The following is a 21,194-nucleotide window of genomic DNA, read 5'->3' as shown; positions in this document are numbered from 1 at the left end:
GTATACAGGTATCGGTCCAACCATTATTCTTTTGATAATCGCGGGTTTCTATTTTCTTGTGCCGCGAACTCGTGAATCCTTCTGTCCAACCAGCCTTCGATTTCTTTCTTAGTTGGATTCTAGTGATATGACATCACACATCTCTTATGCAGATTCTGGTCCCGACAATGGGACCATTTGTTGGTTGAGGGGGCCTGACCCAGGTTCAGCGTTAGTTAGCCAAGCAAATCCCTACACTACTGGCCCTTTCGGCATCAGGCCGCGGAGCACATATTGAAGTCTCACCCGAAGCAGTATGGGGGGATGCTAGAACCAATTTTCCGCACCCTTGAGATGGTTGTGATGTCCGTTTATCCTGGCTATACTTGCCTATGCATAGGTTACTTAGCCCTCTGTTCCACCATTCAGTACCTTTGCGAAAGGATACAATTGGCTTTCATGTAGCCCTAACCAAGGGCTGATATACTTTCGTGCTGCTAGGGCAGTGACTTGTGATATCTCCCAACTAGGCTAAGTGTCTTTCTTATCTTATTAACAGATCTTAGTTAGCTTCATGTAAACAGATGTCTTACTTGCGTTTCCTTAACCAATACATTTACATACATTCACGTATCATATAAGCATTATAAGTGAAATTCATACCCAATATAACATATGCATAAATAGGAAATAAGATGCATAAATTATGGAATACTTCTCTTTATTGATAATTTCGGATGATTACAGACTCGACTTGCCCTGTGCACTCAGCTGCAGAGGTCCCCGCACTCAGCGGCGGACTTTTGGACCTTTGTGCACTTAGCTGTAGAGCCTCTACCTACGCTACAACCCAAGACATAGAATTCTACTTTAGAGCTATCTCTCATACATGTTCGATCATTTCTTCCATTCTTTCTAACTACTTAGAGCTTAGCTCTATTTATACAATCCCATGGTCTGCAGACCATAGGTAGATCTTTCACAGCCGACATTACATTTTCAAAATAAGGGGGAACAACCCTGTGACTCTTTAACACCTACGTGATCTGTGACCACAAAATGCGGATTCTTTACATTTTATTTACAAAATTGGACCAAAATATGGGCTTTTAGCCCCAAAACTCCCTTGGGGGATCTCGCGCCCAACATACACCTTCCAATAAATTTCACACTAACAAATGGTGACTCCATTGGGTCTTTAGTTACATTTGTTGTCAAAAAATGGTGAATCCACTGGTGTAATAACAACATTCATGGGTTACTGAATTTTCAGTCAAGTTCAGGGTTTTCTACAACTATTTTTAGCCTATTAATTTCTATTTATAGTATTATTTCTTTTTTTGTCAATTTTTTAGATTTTGGTGGTTTTCTGGTTCTTTCCACGGGTCATAGGTACCAGCCGAGTAGGAGATGAAACAATATGTGTGAGATCTTCCAACCGAGAGTCCCGAGAGAAAACAGGATTTTTAGCCCCTCATCTGCATTCGAGAGCTCACTATTTGGCCCCAAAACTGCATTTTCCACGATTCCAAGTTAGTACCTGAGTTTTGGTAGTTTTCCGGAAATTTTTTAGAATTTTTTCAAAATTGTTGAGAGTGATATCTGCACATTGGGTTGGGTACTTCACCTTTATTTTCATTCTACCCTAGGCCTAGATACACTTAATTTGTCTCTCTGAGGAAGGAAAATGTAGAAATTCCCACTGTAGATCACCTAGTAATGCAATGTACTAAAGCTAAACACTTGATCTACTTCTACAAATAATTTAATGGAAGCTTAATCAAACATGAGAAACATCAATAAGAACACATATAACAGATAAGAAGGAATCAATCACACATAACACAGAAGATATAACTAGGGGAAAGCACCAGACTAAAACCCCATCTCTGTATTATCGTAAAAGTGGAAATATAACTAGTATTACAAAAAGCATCAGCTCAAAAGCTATCCTACTCTCTCTGCAATACCTCTTCTGCTCATAGAAACTCAAAGGCATCTATCTAACCTTTGGTATGCCCTCCAAGCCTCTTATTTCTTTGCGCAATTCTGATTGGGGTCCAGTGCAGCCACTTCTATGAATTGGCCTCTTCACACACTCACTAACCTCTGATCCAACTAAGCAGCCCTGAAGGAGATAAATCCTCATCATGGATAAGCTTCATTTATAGGAAAAATATTCATCCAACTGATAGTACACTGTCCCTTCTCTAATCTCAACTGGGTCTCTATCTGAACTGACATGCATGAGTTATTCATGAGAGAATCTTTAGTTATCTAAAGTACAATAGTTATATGCTAGCATGCATTAACTAATTGAACTTACTTAATTTATGTTGGCATTATGATTCAGGTTTTCCTTGATGGCAACTTACTAAGATGACATATCATAGTTTAGGCTCACAGAATGAAGAAAAAGAGATATACGTAGGTTCCCCTTGATAAAGTCACATATACACGTTGGTTAGACTATCAAAAGGCACGTATACGAATGCAGGCACTTTCATGCAAGGAAAAGCGCATACATGTGGAAAAACTTAATTTTGGTCCATGGTATTTAGTCCTTGGTAATTGAACCTATGGTTTTAAGACACGGTATCTCATCCAAAGTGTTGAAACCAAGTATTGGGTCCATGGTATTTTGATTCTCTATCGTTTTGGACCATGGTATTGAGTAAGGCCTAAGACTATAAAAGGAGGAGAAGATCATTAGGCAAAGGCACTGAGAAAGTCTTGAATATCTAATGAAGTATGAGATCCAGTATGCAGGTTATGGGTTCATGATGCTTTTCTTGATTTGAGCTAAGGAGGAATCTCACTAGTTGATGGAGAACAAGATCTAAGGATAGATCAGGATCAAATGGTCTGGAATGAATCATCTCTATATGGTTTGATTATGCTTATTCTAGATCGGTATACTGACGCATGTAATGTTATGATATGGGTATACACTTGTTGACTTTGATAAAAGCGGGTACATACACAGGTTATATACATCTAAGTAGCATATACCATATACACTATGATATTTGAAGTTTCAGGTGGTTCTGGTAGTTGATGCAAATTCTGAGTTCTGGTGACTGTTTACTGGTGTCAGTATTCTGCATATTCAGATTGGTTGATTATGTTTAGCTTCAGTGTTGATGGATGAGATCTATAATGGATCGAGATCATAATGACTTATCTTTATGTGATCTGATGGACCAGATCTGGTTGCTAACATACGTATTATCCTTGTATATGTAATGATCTAGGTTTGTTTGGAGTCAGGAAGTGCAGCGAAGTTATAAGTAAGTAATTAATGACATATACGCTGGTTTGCTTTGGTGAAGTTGCATATACATGCTGGTTCGGCTCTTCCAAGTAGCGTATTCACTCCGTTGCAAGATTTTTGAGGATATAGTTAGATCTAAACATTGTTGCAGAGTTCTGTGTTCTGCTCTGTGTTCTGGTGATTGCAGTTTGTTGACAAGGTTTCAGAGATTCAGTATTGGGTGATTCAGAGATTGATGATGCTAGTGTTGATTAATTATGTGCTTCAATGATATTGATGGGTCTAATATGAAAATTGGATGAAACATGGCCTTCAGATTATGATGATGTGTTCCATGAGTATCCAGTCTGAAAATTTATGAAACGTGGTACCTAGAGGAAGAAAGAGAAGGTTGTAGCCTTATGTAGGTTGGCACCTACGTACTAGTACATCAGCTAGTACAAGAGCTAAGAGGGTGGTAGCTCCCTTCCAGTAGTAGTTGGAAAACGAGTGAAGGTTGGAGCATTTAGTAGGCTGGCACCTACGTACTAGTAAAAGGATCGGCTAGTACAAGAGCTAAGGGGGTTGTAGCTCCCTTCCAGGAGAAGCTGGAGAACAAGAGAAGGTTGTAGCCTTCTGCAGGTAGAAGCCTATGTACTGGTATAAGACTTCACCAGTATAGAAATATTGTAAAAATAAGTTTTTTATTAAAAGAAGATAGAGACAACTTGCAGCAGGTGGTTTTCACCTACATTGGGTTTCCATCTTACATCATGGTGTTCATGTGTGCTTCTCGTGTGTGATGATCTATTCTATTTTACTGCACCTGTTTACTGTTCATATGGATAATAAAAGTTCTGATGCACTAACTAAAGATCAACATTTAATGGATTAACTAAATCATGAGTTTACTAGATATACGCTAGTTGCATTAGACACAGTTGTGTGTACAAGCAGGTTCCCTTCACTAAAGTAGCGTATATGAATCTGAGTATGAAAATGAAAAAGTGTTTGATTTGATAATACTAATTCACCCCCCCCCCCCCTCTCAGTATTATTTCCAACAATTTAAACAAACTATTTAAATCAAATATAACTGGACTTGACTCAGTTAACTGAGCCAACTAATTACTACTCAAATTAGAACTCATCCTTAGCTCTTTAACTGATGGATAAATTCCTCAATTAATAGAGAAACTGTTGCATGTCCTCACTTAGACTTCATGTTTGATTTTTCACAACTAATTAACTCATGGAGAATTAATTAACTTATTTTCAAACAGTTGTTAAGTTCAAATTCGAATTTTACTTCCTATTTTTAGTCCAGAGACTGACTAAAATAGGAATCCATCCCAAACTACTAAAAATAGAATGTTATTTTTAGCACTTCCATTTTTCATTCCTTGTTGCTCAATCCAGTACTGGTACCCAAACTGCTATTTTTAGCACTTCTATTTTTAGCATTTCTTGTTGCCGTTTTCAACACTCCCTCTCAACAAGAAAGGCTTCAACTCAAACCCAATCTTGTACCTATGGAATGTTCTACATGCAACACTCCTACCAAGTGTGGTTGCTCTAGCATCTCTCGGAACAAAAAAAAACTCCCATTAACCTCTTTGATAAGTGCTCCCTCTCTGACCTTTGAGCTGCTACAAAACTCCATGCATCTCGCACCATTGTACACCTCTTTGTGCCATCCTGCAGTGGTGCAACACTCCTGTGCCTCTCGCGTTGTTGTAGCCTGTTAGCTCTACACAGTCCTGGGACTCCTGCACTGTAGCTCTCTCTGCTGCTCCATCTGCATCTATCTATACCCAATCAAATAGTCCTGCTACTCCTCATCAGGGCTCATGTAGCAAAGTCGAATCAAAGAGGTTGGGTACCTCAAGGATCCTGCCCCCATATCAGCCTCCGTGGGACGATCACTCCACATCGCCCCACCTTCTACCTGGAGGTATGGCTGCATGTGATCCCTCTACCCACCTGGCTCAAAGTTCTCCCCTACTTAAGGTTTCTACAAGAGTAGATGCCTCCACTCAGTCTCCTCTTGGCTTCTCTAGTTGTGGCTACTCCACAACCTCCTAAAGGTGCTTCACCAATTGTGGCTCCTCCACAATTGTTTCAGACTTCTTCTGGCACTGCATGTTGAGAGGTAATTTACTCTCCCTCTCAACCACCAAGTATCTAACCTTTGCCTTGCTCCTCAAGGCTTTGCATGCATCTTGTACCTCAAGTGCATACAGGTTCTTAGCTAGCACACCAATCTTTTTCCACTTTCCCGCTATCACAAAATTTTCTGGAAAAAGAGCTGATTTTAAATCAACGATATCTCCCTCATCCGAACTCCGATTCAACCGATTTTATTTTTTAATTTTGGTCTTTTTCCGCAAGGAATCCAAATCTGCTATTTGTTTTTGAAAATTTTGTACAAAAATTTCCAGATCTTCTCTGCAAACTCTCGGCCCAAAACTCAAAACTTTGAAATCTCCTCTCAGTATATTGTTCTCTCCTTCGATCACCTTTTCTCCAATACCATGTAGATTTTTTTTACAAAACCTCACTCTGATACCATGTAGAAATTTTTCTACAAATCAGTTAGCTCCGATACCATGCAGAAATTCCAACTATAGATCAATAGATTATGCAATATACTAAAACACAATACAAGATCTACTTCTACAACACTTTGGCTGAAGCTTAATCAAACATGAGCAACATCAATAAGAACACATGTAACTGATAAGAAGGAATCAATCACACATAACACAGAACATATAACCAAGGGAAAGAACCAGCCTAAAACCCCATCTATGTATTATCATACAAGTGGAAATATAACTAGTATTACAAAAGAATCAGCTCAAAAGTTATCTTGCTCTCTCTGCAATACCTCTGCTACTCATAGACAGTCAAAGGCCTCTATCTAACCTCTAGTCTACCCTCCAAGCCTCCTATTTCTTTGTGCAATTTTGATTGGGGTCCAGTGCAGCCACTTGTGTGAATTGGCCTCTTCACACACTCACTAACCTCTGATCCAACTAAGCAGTCCTAAAGGAGATAAATCCTCATCATGGATGAGATTCCTTTATAGGAAAAATATTCATCCAATTGACAGTACATTGTCCCTTCTCTGATCTCAACTAGGTCTCTGTCTGAACTGACATGCATGAGTTATTCATGAGAGAATCTTCAGTTATCTGAAGTACAGTAGTTATATGCTAGCATGCATTAACTAACTAAACTTACTTATTTTAAACAAACTGTTTAAATCAAATATAACTGGACTTGACTTAGTTAACTGAGCCAACTAATTACTACTCAAATTAGAAATCATCCTTATCTCTTTAACTGATGGATAAATTCCTCAATTAATAGAGAAATTGTTGCATGTCCTCACATAGACTTCATGTTCGATTTTTCACAACTAATTAACTCATGGAGAATTAATTAATTTATTTTCAAACAGTTGTTAAGTTCAAATTCGAATTTTACTTCCTATTTTTAGTCCAGGGACTAACTAAAAGAGGAATCCATCCCGAACTGCTAAAAATAGAATTCTATTTTTAGCACTTCCATTTTTCATTCCTTGTTGCTCAATCCAGTGCTCGTACCCAAACCTCTATTTTTAGCACTTCTATTTTTAGCATTTCTTATTGCCATTTTTCAACAGAAAATTCCCCATACGGTTTAGAGTGCACCTCCACATTTTTAGGAAGAGATTTGATGAGTGAGGAGTCTAGGGTTTTGAGCATTTTCAGCCACTTTTCAGAATCTGATCCATTACTTTTTAGCCCTTTATATTTTGGGTTTGTTGTTTCCCCCCTTAGGATCCCCTTAATTGTTTACCTCTGGTTTTTGTTGTTTGTTTGCACCATTTACAGCAGATTAGTGCCTCTAGATCTCAATCCCTTGACATTAGGTCTTTTATGTCTTTTCATGTGTCTTTAAGTGGCTTGTTTTCCCTCTCTTTCAAAGTTGCTTGGTAGCCTTTGTGGGTGGGGTTTTGTGTGCTTGATTGGCTGTTTATTTTTTGTCATTTTCATTTTTATTTACAATATTTCAGCACTTTACTTTCAGAATCACATGGCATCCTAAAACGTGATTAATTAACTAATCCATTTAACACATTATTTTCAAACACTCACACCCTAAGAGAATGTGAACTTGGTTAACACCACCAAGCTAAGACTTAAAACACTACACCTTAATAAATCAGCACACATAGATTAATCCGATTTGGGCACCAGGGCCTAACAAACTTTATAATGTAGGTGTAGGATCGATGGGATAGGCTTCCATTAACACCCATCGATTGCTTTCATTGAGACATAGAAGTTGACATATTAGGGAGCTTAAAATCCTTCACCATCCCATGGTCTAAAGTCAAAGTGCATTAGAAACCTAATTCAGTGTTAGGCCCCTATACTACTAGTGCAACCCCCTTATTATATTTTTGTGCCCATGTATACCCCATATTGTTATTATTGTGCCCCCTCAAAGAGGATGATTTTTAAGTTGTTGACCTATCTTTTCTATATTTTTGTGAGTTGGTTCCATAACATTTGGTATGAGAGCTTTATATTATAGGGTTTCAGTGCTCCAAATAGATCATCGTGGAATTTTTGCTATAACTTTTTCTCTACGAAGTTTCAAAAGCTAAAAAAAAAAACTCATTTGAGCTGAAATCATTTTAAACCTCGGGTCTGAATTTCAGATCTTGTATCACTATATTTTGGGAGATATGATCTGAGGAAGTTAGGGTTTTGGCAAGCTCTAGAATTCCATTGCAAACAAGTCATCGTGGAATTTTCACTATAATTTGTTTTCTACGAAGTTTTAGACTCTAAAATTAAAACCCATTTAATCCAAAATCTTGGTGAAGCTTAGGCCCGAATTTCAGACCTTGTTTCTCTATATTTTCGGAGATACAGTGCAAGACATTTAGGGTTTTTGTAGACTCCTAAATTACATTCCAAATACGTGACCTTGCGAAAATCGTCATAACTTTCTCTCTATGCATCAGATTGAAATTTAGTAAGAAGTTACAGAAAGAGGATGGACTTTAATTTTCTATGCATTTTTTCAGGTCTGAAAATCGAAACAGTGACATGTGGTAGGTCATACAAGTTTGCTCTACTGAACTAGTCTATAATCATGTCATCTTAGAATATTTGGCATAAATCTTTATTGAAGACTCCAATATTTATCAGACTGGTGGGGTTAGAAAGAGGACTCAGAGGGCTACCACAAGCCAAAATTTTAGAACTTGAAGAACTTAAATTACAGAGTTAAATTCATTTAAATATCGAGCTCCTAAAAGCAAGAAAAATAATGACCCGAATCAAGAAAATAGAAACAAATAGTAAGAAAAATTGCATGGATGGTTTGAATAATGTGATAAAAGCAAAGATAAATAGTTTTATATGTGCTATGGAAGCTAATATCAATGGTATGGAAGTAGATTTGAAGAAAGGCATGGAAGATTTGAAGAAAGACATGGAAGGTTTGAAGGAAGGTGGGACAAAGCTGCTATAAGAAAGGTCTCGTAATGATGAAAAGGTAGTAGAGGAAACTCATGATGAGAAAAAAATAAATGTTAATAATGATTTCATAGAATCTAACATTGGATTGAAGACCCACCATATTCCAAAGATCGATATGAGGAAGTTTTATGGAAAGGATCCCATAACATGGATACTACAGATGGAGAAATATTTTGATCTACATGATGTGCAACTGTTACAAAAGGTACATATTGTATCTTTATATTTAGAACCGAATCAATTTTTATGGTATAAAGGGCTTTTTTATCGTAAACCACTTGTCACTTGGTCAATTTTCACAGAGGAAATGATAGCACATTATGAGGATACAAGGAGCAACACCTTCTTTAGCCAATTGATAAATCTCAAACAAAAGGCTTCAATGGCAGAGCACATTAAGGACTTCCAAAAATTGAATATAAGGGTAAATGATATTCCAAAGAAGCAAAGGATTGATGTCTTCATAGGTACTTTAAAGGATAACATTCAACATTAGGTTCACCTTTGGGAACCTAATTCATTGAAAGGCATTCAGGCTGGAAAGAAAAATTGAAAGCAAAATTATGGCAACAAGAAATCCTACCACTCACAATTATAAAGATGCAAGTGTTGTTTCTCCTAGCCTAACACAACCTCCAAGGTTGAAACCACAACAATTGGAAGAAAAAGGAGAAAATGACCTTTGTTACAGTTGTGATAGAAAATACAATAAAGGTCATAAGTGTGCTGAGAATAAATTATTTTACATTGATTGTGAAGAGGAGGAAGAAAAGGATAAAGAAGCATCAAAAGAAGAGGATATACACCAAGAACCAACCCCAGAGAAAGAAGAAATGAATCTGGCCATATCTTATAATGCATTGGCAAGAATTACCACTCCTCAAACTCTCAATATAGAAGGACATATCAAGAAGAAAAAGGATAACCTCACTTTCGCACAGAATCGAATGAAACAATAGGAAGATCAACATTGCAGCGAAGGCAGTTTCGATGTAGGCGACTGGGTATTTTTATGAATACAACCATACAAACAAATGTCCCTCAAGCAAGCTAAGAAGGATAATAAATTATCACCAAAGTACTATGGTCATTACAAGGTGTTGCGAAACATTGGTACTATGGCATACAAATTGGAGCTTCCTGCATCTTCCCCAGTGCCCCCAGTTTTCCATGTTTGAAGCTTAAAGAAGGTTATAGGTGACAAGCTCCCAGTTCAGACAATATTTTTGGAACTTGACGAGGAAGGAAAAATCCTATTGGAACCTGAAGCAGTCATGGAAACAAGAACCCGACATCTATGAAATCGATCAATTTCAGAGTATCTCATCAAGTGGAAGAAATTACACGCTGAAGATTCCACATGGGAGGACAAGAATTTTATACAGAAGCTACAAAACTACTCAAGCATTGAGGACAACACTTTTTGAAGGAGATGGGTATGTTAGATCCCTATAATACTAGTGTAGCCCCTTATTGTTATTAGTGCAACCCCCTTATTATATTTTTGTGCCCATGTAGTCCCCATATTGTTATTATTGTGCCCCATAGAAGTCCACTATTGTTATTATTGTGCCCTTACATTATTGTTATGTCAGCTCTAATTATATTATGACCCCTTAGACTCTATATATAGAAAGGATGCCTTGTCATTTGTATCATCCAATAATTGTTCATTTGTGTAATACAAAGGATGTTCCACCATCAAAGACGATGATTTTTAAGTTGTTGATCTATCGTTTCTATCTTTTTGTGAGTTTGTTTCATAACATTCAGAGCTAGTTAGGCTAGGTCATCATGTGAGCGATTCTCCTCGGGGCTACTCAACCCATGGCAGGGAATCTTATGTGTTGGTTGACTACCAAGAAGCTCAATACTTGACGACCCCTACGGGACAAAAGTAACTATATTGATCAATCTTAGGAAAACACCCTATAGGATAGGTTGTGGGAAGGAGTTGGCTCTCTACCCCACCTTTCTCTGGACAGCTCTGCATGAAGGGATCAGATCCTTTCAAGTAAGAAGTTATTTAGAAGTCCATCTGAAATAGTAGCTCTAAGATTTTTTGAGGATTTAGATCACGTATAGGCTAGAGGTCTTTTTCTTTGATATGACGTGTTTTCTTGTATTAGAGTAACATCATTAATATAGTTAGTTTACACTTAGCACCACTGCACTAGGTGTTTTCATGTTGTTTGTTTTTTCCTTTATTCCTATGATCACCCATTAGTTCTTAGATCCTTATTGGCTTGACATCATTGCACCCTCTAGGTGTTTGTCATGTCGAATTCGAGGTCTTCACCCTCAGTTCCCCTTACGACATATTACTCCTCCCTATCGTGTTAGAGTACATCCTCCCAGTCCTTCATCGGGTCATCACTCTAATTCTGATTCTATTGATTCATCAAGTTCATCATTTGAGACCACGTCTTCTCAACCCTGTATTGCCACCATGTCAGGCATCAACGCAGGTGCAAGAAACTAAGGTGGTAACCCAGGTACCAACCAGGGTACCCCCACCAGCAGAACCCCCACCGATGTGGTCACTTCTACTCCCTTTCTTCCTTTTATGGTTGGTTTGAGTCTCCCCAATTTCATCCAGTTGATCAATGATCCTCTTCTCCGTGATCCCACTTGGCCAGCTATGCCTACAAAACTCCCTTTAGACATCCCAAAGTTTGAATTCAATGCTGGAGAATATCCAACTAATCATGTTTTCTTCTTCCACATGTGGTGTTCATCAAATTCCATTACTAAAGACTCCATCTGTCTTTGTTTGTTCCAATGCACGCTCACTGGAGTTGCTACTAAGTGGTATGTCAATCAACCCAGAGCCATTCATTCCACTTTTGTGACTCTTTCCATATATTTTCTTTCCTATTTCCAGTTACCTCTCCATTATGACACTTGTATTGAACTTTTGAATTCTTTCCCTCAAACCTTTGCCACTTTCTTTTCCGACCATGTTTAGGAATTGAAAAGGAGGAGCATCTATAGAGCTCCTGAATCTGAATACCGCATCCATATGGATTGGTTCCTTATATTGTTGTTGGCTCCCATTGATAAATATGTCGCATCACACTTCCCCCCGTATGAGGAAGCTGCAATCCAAGTAGCCTGAAAATTTGATATGATATATGCCCAGTTAAGTTATGTTTACACTATCATCCCCAATCTACCTTGACCTAGTGCTACTAATGCACTGGGGGCATCTCATGTCATGGATGGCATAGTTGGAACCATATCACACCTCAACCATATGCTCCTCCTCTGATGAGTTATGGTCCACCTCAGGGAGGGACCAGTTCTAATTAGAATTATCCCTCCCCCAATCCTCCACAAGGCAACCCTTATCCAGGTCCCAGCACTCCATATACATATCCCCATCTACATCAACAAATGCTAGGGCTAGTTGTTGCACCTCCTATTTATCCTAATGTTTCCCCATACTTATTATCAGTATGCATCGCTTAATGCTCCAGCCCCTCTAGCACCATTGCCCCATGCCTTCTCTCCCTCTACCAAAGAAACCACCTCCTCCACAAGGTCAATTGTATGCTCAACAGAGTGGACCCAATCCCCCTAACCCCAAGAAAAGGAACAAGGGGAAGGGTAATCAAAACCAGCAATCTCAAGGTAATCAAGGCAATCAGCATCCTCCACCAAATTCCCCTCAGGGTCCTCAACCTAATCCCGCAACCTAGCAACAGGGCGGTCAGACCAAGCAAATCTAGGGTCTTCGTAGGAAAAAACCTTGTGCCTGTTGTAATGTATATGGTCATTATACTTATGAGTATCCTATTTTCCCTTAGATGCATCAAGTATGAGAAGCTCAAACAGTTGCTTAAGGATTGAAACCCATCACTCCCCCTCCACCTCCTACTTCATCTCAACTGGCAATACTTACCAATCCTTTCCCTCACCAAGGATACATAGATACCCAACCTACACAAGGTCAAAAAACTCAGCCAGCTCCACCATCTGGTCACCATGACTATCAGATTCTTATGATGAATTTTGATGAGGTCAATACCGAGCAAGTTAACTGTTAGACTTGTTCGCACCAATACAACAAGCCATCTGCTAAGTCAGTGACTGAGTCCCAACCCCAAGTTTCCATTGAGCCTTTTTCATCATCCAATGGTACCTTACAGATCCCTCAACCTAAGTTGGAGGTTATTCCCAAGATCTTGAAAGGTCCATTACGTCGAAATGTTGGTTCTGCCAAAGTCGCCCATACATATAGCATAGTAGATGACTTGTCTTAGTCCCATGTTTACATGTCAATGCTGGAAGTCCCCCAGACATGCCCATCCCAATGGAAACTGCTACTATCTTCTAACTGGTAAAACAATGTTATGGTGGTAGGAAAATAAAGCTACAAAGATGATCACAAGAAAAAATTTGACATGAAAACGCTTTTAAAAGGAAATTAAAAAGAAATACTTAACAAAAAATACATTTTTATGAGAAGGTAAAAGAGTTCCATGACTTGAAGCTGGAACAACCTTCCATGGATTAATTTGTAAACAAGTTCATGAGTTTGCTGAGACATGTACCACATTTGAAAGAGCAAAAAGAAAAAATACAAAGGTTTTGTTGATAGTGCTGGACCTGCCAACATGTCAGGGGATCTCCCCGGTAAGAAGTCCCAAGAAGACCTCAGACTATTTGGTGTAGGAGTCCCAGCAGTGGGTCGTACGGTATCGCTTTGACTGGGGTTACGTGCAGAGGTAAGTAGGATTTCCTTGTTGGTATCAAGGGTGTGACATGTGCAGTAAGCTAAGGAAGGTGCATGAATAGTTCTAACACATAGAGGGTGGAATGAGTGCGCCCCTTGGAAACCCGTGTAAACACGCAGCTTGGAAGGGAACACATGAGCAAAGATGCATCACAGAATGAAAGGAAGGTGAACCAACAATCTAAAGTGATGGTTAAACCAACAAAACATCTCAGTAAGATTAATACATACATATACAGAAAGAGTCTATACATACATGCGTAAGCAAACAGATACATATATCATTAGAGTAACCAAGTTAACTAAAATAAAATAAAAACATATGCATGAAATGTGCTCACTCTATTATATTAAGAAATGAAAGTTCCAATCATACAATAAGACCATGACCAACCACTAGTCTCAATAACAAAACGTTACAGTCATTGTCGCCTATTCCTCGAAAGGGATGTACTAGCTCTACACTATGGAGAAGCCAAGGCTTGTTACAATACTCTCCAAGCTTTCTCTAAGATACTCCTATCATAGGCTTGGCTGACCAAAAGCCTCTACAATGAGTTATGAGGTTCTGTAAATAGCAAAAGGGTGACCCTTGACATTCCCCTTTGTGACTCTTCACCTACCCTCATGACTCTTCACCTACTACATGATTGTTACATTCAATTATCGACACTTGGACTTTTCTCTTTACAAGAAGTTACATAAAATCTGCACATGTACCCATGTGAGACAAAATAGGATTCAGCAAGCCATGCAAGATATCACTAACACTTGGACAGTTGTGGTAAGACCAACTCTTCGACATCCTTGTGATGATCGATGGTGGCGAACTCATGCCAAGCTTGGTCATCCGTGATGGTGTCCGTGAGTTCAAAGGTGACATCTTACTGAAAACAAACTCTTGCCTCCGTTGCATCCGGGTACACTGATATGGCTCCTCTGTCCAACGCGTCTGATAACATGTGCATCATTGTCTTGAGTGTAGTTGGACCAGCAAAATAGTGATGCATAGTGTCTGTGTTGATATCCAAGTGTGTGTTGGTGACCATGCACATCAACTTGTCGAAATACATGTTGGTCTCCAATTAGGCCTTCTTCTTGTCTTCACCTCGGTGAGTGTGTAAAATGGGTGGGATTGCATGCATGCACACAATGACATCCATGCTCCTAAACACCCTTGCATGTGATTGACAGTATTTCTCACCCTGTGTGCTCCATGACAATTGTTAGATGGGGTCCATAACCTGTATGGGTGCAGTTTCATCAGTCTATGCATGTTGTGCCTCCTGTTGTACCTGTTCTTGCTACAACTCCTTCTCTCATTTGTGCAACTCCTATTCTTCCTTACGTTTCCACTTCATCACCTATAACTCCTTTCCTATTTATCTCTCCTCATTCACACGATCCTCCTATCGCACCATCACTTCCTAGCCTGAATATCCAAAGCTACTTTTATCACAAGTGGATCTACTTGAACTTGCAACTTTGCTTCGCCTCTGCGTTGTCAACAACCTTCCTCTTGACTTTGTTGCGCACAGGTCTGCTACCTTCTACTATTGTTGATGGTGCATCTCATTGTGGTTTCACTACCATTTCATCTTGATATCCTTGTCTATTAACAGCTTGATGTCTTCATAGATAGGACAAGTTCATAGACACTTGATCAACTGCATCCCCAATTGCACTCTCAACGGTGTCTTTAACTTTGCTCTTCTGGATGCCAATGTACCTATGCTGCTAAGAGGTAGATGAACACTTGTGATACATGGAGACATAGAAACACTCATGGCAAGCAATCTATCAGTTGAAAACAAAAAAAAAAAACTGGAGGACTGACATGTAACATACATATGTGACTATCTGTGAAGATTGTGCAATTTTCACCGGGAGGCTGGGAGACTAACTGCCAAAACTGTGCAAGGCACAATCTGTGCTATCAGAAGGCTGAATGAGTACTAGAACTATGCAATGCACATTCCAACCTAACCTGATGAGTACTGAAACTATGTAATGTGTAATTTCAGTCAATAGTGACATGCAAACCAACAAACTGCATTGCGTAGTTTCTGGGGCCAGCAAGGCACTGCCTCCCAGAATTGTGCAATGCAAGCCTAGAGGTCAGTGTTGGGCTAGACTTGTGTAATTTCTAGAGGGAAGGGTAGAGCCTTCACTTCCAGAAATTTGAAATGCTATTCGGGCAAGGAAAGGGTTGGGCCAAGGCAGCCCAGACCCGCCGACGGGTGACTGAAAACATGAGAAGTTTGAATGCATGGTGATACTGAGTGTAAAAAAGAGTGAATTATCATGCATGAAAATAGTAAGTGCAAGATTTAGAAAATGAAAAAGCATGCATGTGTGTGAAGCGGGTCGTCGCAACGACAACTGTTAGTGCAAAAACAGTGTCAGGCATGCGACAGTAGTGAAATGAAAATGAAAACTAAAATTGTGCTTATACAATCTAACATACATCAAAACAATAGCAAGCACTCATTGAAATCAATTAGAACAAAGAGAAACACAAAAATCGACAGAAAAGCAGTGCAAGACATGAGAAGCAGACTTACCCTGAAACAGCTAACTGAAAATGTCGAAGACTCCTAGATGTGATGTGGGATGTTAGAACTACAAGATTGATGTGAGGAATGAGCTCTGTAGCATCCAGTTCATAATTTTTGATAAGATCGAGGTTATCACGCACATGCCACAAATCTAGGAAAAAGCGACACTTGGTGAGAGGTTTATTAAAATGATCTTTGCATGTAACCTCTAGCTGCTAAAAATAGGTCCCTGAATCCAAGGAATCCTCTTGCATTCTACCTTTTGCTATTTCAAGAAAAGTAGCCCATGCATGCAAATGACTTTTTCTCAGTCCCGGAGGTAACTGGTCAACCCAAAGGCACATGCATCAGTTTGCGAGCCTGCGATGAGACTTTGCATAGTTTTTGGGCTAAGGAGGGCTGGCTATCCCTGAGGGATTGCACAATTTCTAGGTTGAGCTGCAATGTCGGTCCAGATTGCACAGTTTTTTGAAGGAGGACTGCCTAACTGTTCTATGAAATTCTGGAGCCCAGCAGGCTACCTAGATGATTTGCACAATTTTTGGAGGGAAAGTTAGTTCCCCTCCAGAATTGCACAATTTCTAGGGGAGCGTCTTAGCCATCAAATAGTCTAAGTCCAGAATTTTGGCCTATGGGAGGGAGACAACCAAGCTGACTTGCATAGGGTGGCAGGCCACTGAAACTAAGTTGAAGCATGTGTGCTTGATAATGCAAGATATGCTGCTAAGGATGGTTGGTAGGGAGGCTCCAAAACAAAGCTAAGGAAAAATTTTAGAGGTTGGTTGTAGCCGCTACAACACTTGGCGACACACTGGTAGATATTTAGCTCTCTGTATGGACCTTGTTCATGAAAAGAAATTCTAACACCTCTGGAAGTATTGTTCAGTTCTCTGATCATCTCAACTTCCACACTTGCTTGATTGCAAGATATAGTATCCACCATGCTCTTGATCAGTCGACACATATTCCAATCCAAGAAAACATAGTTGTTTTGATTGGGATGAGGAGTATATTGGTGCACAAGCCATATGATAGTCAGAGTTTAATTTTTCATCTCTAGTGTTGCTCCACTGCCAACAGGCCTAGACAATACTCCGGTAGAGTCACACAGGAACACAAGCATCGCTTCACTGCCAACGAGCCTAGTCAGTACCTCGGTGGAGTTACTTGAATCACCTCTCTGTGCAAGAAGCCTTTCCCTTCTTTTGCCTTATTCATTTTCATTTTTTCGAAACTTTTTCATATTTTCATTTTTCATTTTCATTTTCATAACTGTGCATAACACTTATTCATTTCAGGGGCAAAAGAGGGATCCCGACTTATTGAGAGCAGAAGAGGTTGTTCCTTCAGATAAGTAGTTTGTATATACCTCTAACGTGTTTGTTAAGGTTTCGCCCCTCACCTTACTCTACTTAACTGAGCTTACAAGGATTTATCCAAAAACAACCGACTAGAGTAGGTGACACTAGTTAGTGTGCAAGCATTTTGTTTTCACCAAGGTTCACTTTGAACAATATGTATTTTCCATTGATGTATCATGGACTAAAGACAACAAATTCTTCATATAGAAGCAGGACGATAGATAACCAAGTATTGATCATTGCACAATTCCTCTTGTACTTTACCCAACTTGTTTCAAGAGTCGCATGCAGTCCATGTGAAACTATCCTATGAACGTAAACAAGAAAACAAACCACAAAACAAAGAAAAAGGAGAATTAAATGTGTAAGCAAAGTGAGTAAATAAGCAAGAAGGCAAGAAAACAAACTGACAAAGTTAGACGCAAACATTTATGCAAGCAAACAAAACAAAAGCAAACACTACTCCTACTCCTAAGTTAACAATGCATGGGTCTGCTCACGTGAAGTGATACTTCGAATGAACCCACGATGCATTGGTTGACCCATGTTGGTGAAGGTATGGTTCGCGAACGGCACAATAGTGCAAACCAGCAAACATGAAAGATATAACAATGAAGACAAACACACTTCGGGCTTAAGTGCATCCACAGAAAAGAAGTGAGTGAAAGCACATGACATGTACTCTGTCGACTTGCCATGGTGTTGTGCTAACTGTGTATAGATGTTAAGCATAAACATTCTCCTAACTATGACATGCAAGCAAACATGAGAAAGGTAGACCACTTACGTTGAGCAAGTGTGCTTGCTGTGTGATATTCCTCCAATGCCTGAGCGATGTGATCGTGTAGTTCGAGAGAAGGAAGAAAAATCTGAGTGTTAGATTGATCTTCAATGGATACATATGAGTGATGAGGAGCCTTGGTTGTTTGAACAATTTCCTTATCGGAAGTGAAACCAACCTTAGGACAGTGAGGGCCTGACATAACCATCAGCTCGACTGAAGTGCCTTGATAGTCTACGGGATTTCAACTTCATCGACAGATACATCATCATAGACCAGTGTCATAGACATATTAACAATGATTGAATCAACATCATGATTGGATGAAGAAGTAGAGAGATCACGATAACGAAGATCAAAAAATTCAGGATGTTTGTTAGCATCCTCATGATTTGATGAATCACACAAAGGGGTAGATGAGAAGCAAGAGTGTTCACCCTCTACATTTCCAGAAAAAAGAGATGAAAAATCAAGTGGATCTTCAATGAATGATTTCTCCTCTCTATTTTCGGATGATGGAGTATCATCCAGTTTGTTCTGCGAATGATCAATAATGGGTGCATATGTAGACAAGGATACACATGCATAATCAGGGATGGCATAATCACTAAATATGTTAGGAAAAAATGGAGGAGGAATGGGTAGAAGGGAATCATCCTTTGTCATGGGTTGATGCTCAGGATCCCATTTGTACTCTTCATGAATGAAAACATAGGCTAGACGTGGAACACCAACTCCGTCGATAGCTTGATCCTCGTTCACAACAAGTGTAGAGTCTGGAATGGAAGAACACAAGACAGTGCAATTTGAAGGATCAGTAGAACACAAAGAAAAAGGTTGAGGTAAGACATGCATGTGACAACCCATGGGCTTCAAAACCAATTCTACGTGAAAATTAAGAGAATTTATGTTGGGAGGATGTGACAATTGAACATATGTGTGTGCATGTTCTCCCACATCACTCTGCAGTGGCGGAGCTATTTGATGAGGGGATGGTGGAAAATCACTTGTGACAACGACCATGTCTGTCTAGGATTGCGCAGCTCCATCACTGAAGTATGCTGAGTGGGGCTTGATCTTGAACTTATTCTTAGGATTGACAGATTTGGTAAGGAAATATTCAAATATTTCCATGAGATACTGGAATTTCATCTGACTTTTCAGGGCTTGAAACTGCAACACATGGAAGCGGTCCCAAAAATCCATAGGCGATTCTTGCGGGCTCTTTCATTGTTGTAACATTTTTTTGTCAATAGGTTCTGGATCAAAATGATGGAAAATAGATTCAATGATATCACAGAACTTCTCAAGTGAGTTCACATTGTCGGGTGGTAGACTCCAGCACCACTGTTGTGGAGATTCGCGAAGTGTGTATGCAAGTAACACCCTAGCCTCTTATACATAGAACTCGTCTACAAGGAATGCATAGAAGTCTTCTAAGTACTCAGGCTAGGCTACTTTTTCTTCACCATCATACGTGAAATCACACAAGAGATCACAAAACTCCCTCATGATGTCGAGAGGTTCGGCATGTGAAAAACATCACGGAGGGATGAATTTGATAGTATCCATGATAGATGTGCTCAAATTCAAAACAAATTGTGAGGACTCAGCTTGTCATCTGGCCCTCCTTCTAGTGCCAAAAAGTTGACAATGTTGTGTTGTGGGGAAAAATGCCTATGCAGGACGATCCTATCCACCTAAGGTGTGACAGTGCCTTAGCAACAAACAGAGACAGCTATTCTAGTATTCTTCCTCTATGAATTAAGAATGAAGAGAGATGGATGGACTAACCGGTGTCTTCCGTTTGTCTCTCGATCCAGTTTCCCTTCTCTTTGAGAGTTCCTAGCTACTTGCCTTCTCGCTCGCCCAGCTTCAAGAGGTTTCTGCAAGATCACAAGAAGAGAACACTACACAAGACATGGATTCATATTCATAACTAGTTCAGGATTAGAAAAAAACTAAACATACTAATGCAATCATACATCAAAGATACATCAGTATATAAGAGAAACCAAGATAGCTTTATTGATGAATAACAAGGTTCAGGAAGAGATACAACCCAGAGGGCTCCAATCCAGCATCTCCTTCCCAGCAAATGGAATTCCTATCTTCACCCCCTTCAAAGCATTAAGCACCCAATGATTCTAATCTCAAACCAACAGCAATTCTTTGCAATAACAAAATTCCAGCCTCTAGATCTCATGGAGGAGAGATCCATATATAGATGTTTGGAGAGAGGATGAGTCAGCTTGAGATCTGACTAGTGTCCTCTCCCTCTGTCAGTTCTTGATTCCACTTGGAGGTTCTTGCTTCCACTTGGAGATTTGGAACCTCTTACTCATCATAGTCGAATTCCTTGAGGCAAGTGTCATTGAGGAAGATTTTGGAAGCTTCCTGGGTTTTGACACCTCGTGGAATGAACTTGCCACATGTCAACTCTCGCTCAACGCAGGTAGCCAGTGTTGGCTTTGACATTCAGCGCAGGTAGCTAGTGTTGGCTTTGACATTCAGCGCAGACAGCTAGTGGAGCCACTGAATTGATCCTGAATTGACTTGTTTTTGAGCAGTTTCTGGTGGAGAACTTCTGTGAATTCCTATGGTTTGTTAGCCTTGTTCCTCCAGGGGTAGGAACAACATGTTTAGGGACTTTGGATCCCTTAGATTATGGACATTTCATGCTCAATGCTGTAAGGCACAAAAATGTCTATAACAGTTGCCCCCTAAAGTATGAGGCCGTTTATCGGGTGAAATGCTTTATCAGGGGTATCCGAAGTTCATCCAGTGCTGGGAGGAAACATGTAATAAGATACAATACAATACATTATTTTTCATACTGCTTTCATGATCTAGCTGAGGTGGGCATTCCCATGCTCAGCTTTATAAATTCATTTTTCTGTACATAGAACAGACAATCGTCTGGTGGTAGACTGATAATTTTGATGAAATTATCATCCTGTGGGTAGGATGATTATCTGCTG

Source organism: Pinus tabuliformis, chromosome 9, assembly GCF_031772625.1.
Source record: "Pinus tabuliformis cultivar Carrire ecotype Pingquan chromosome 9, CPIR1, whole genome shotgun sequence".
NCBI classification, from domain to species: domain Eukaryota; kingdom Viridiplantae; phylum Streptophyta; class Pinopsida; order Pinales; family Pinaceae; genus Pinus; species Pinus tabuliformis.
Note: the sequence above shows the minus strand (reverse complement) of the source record.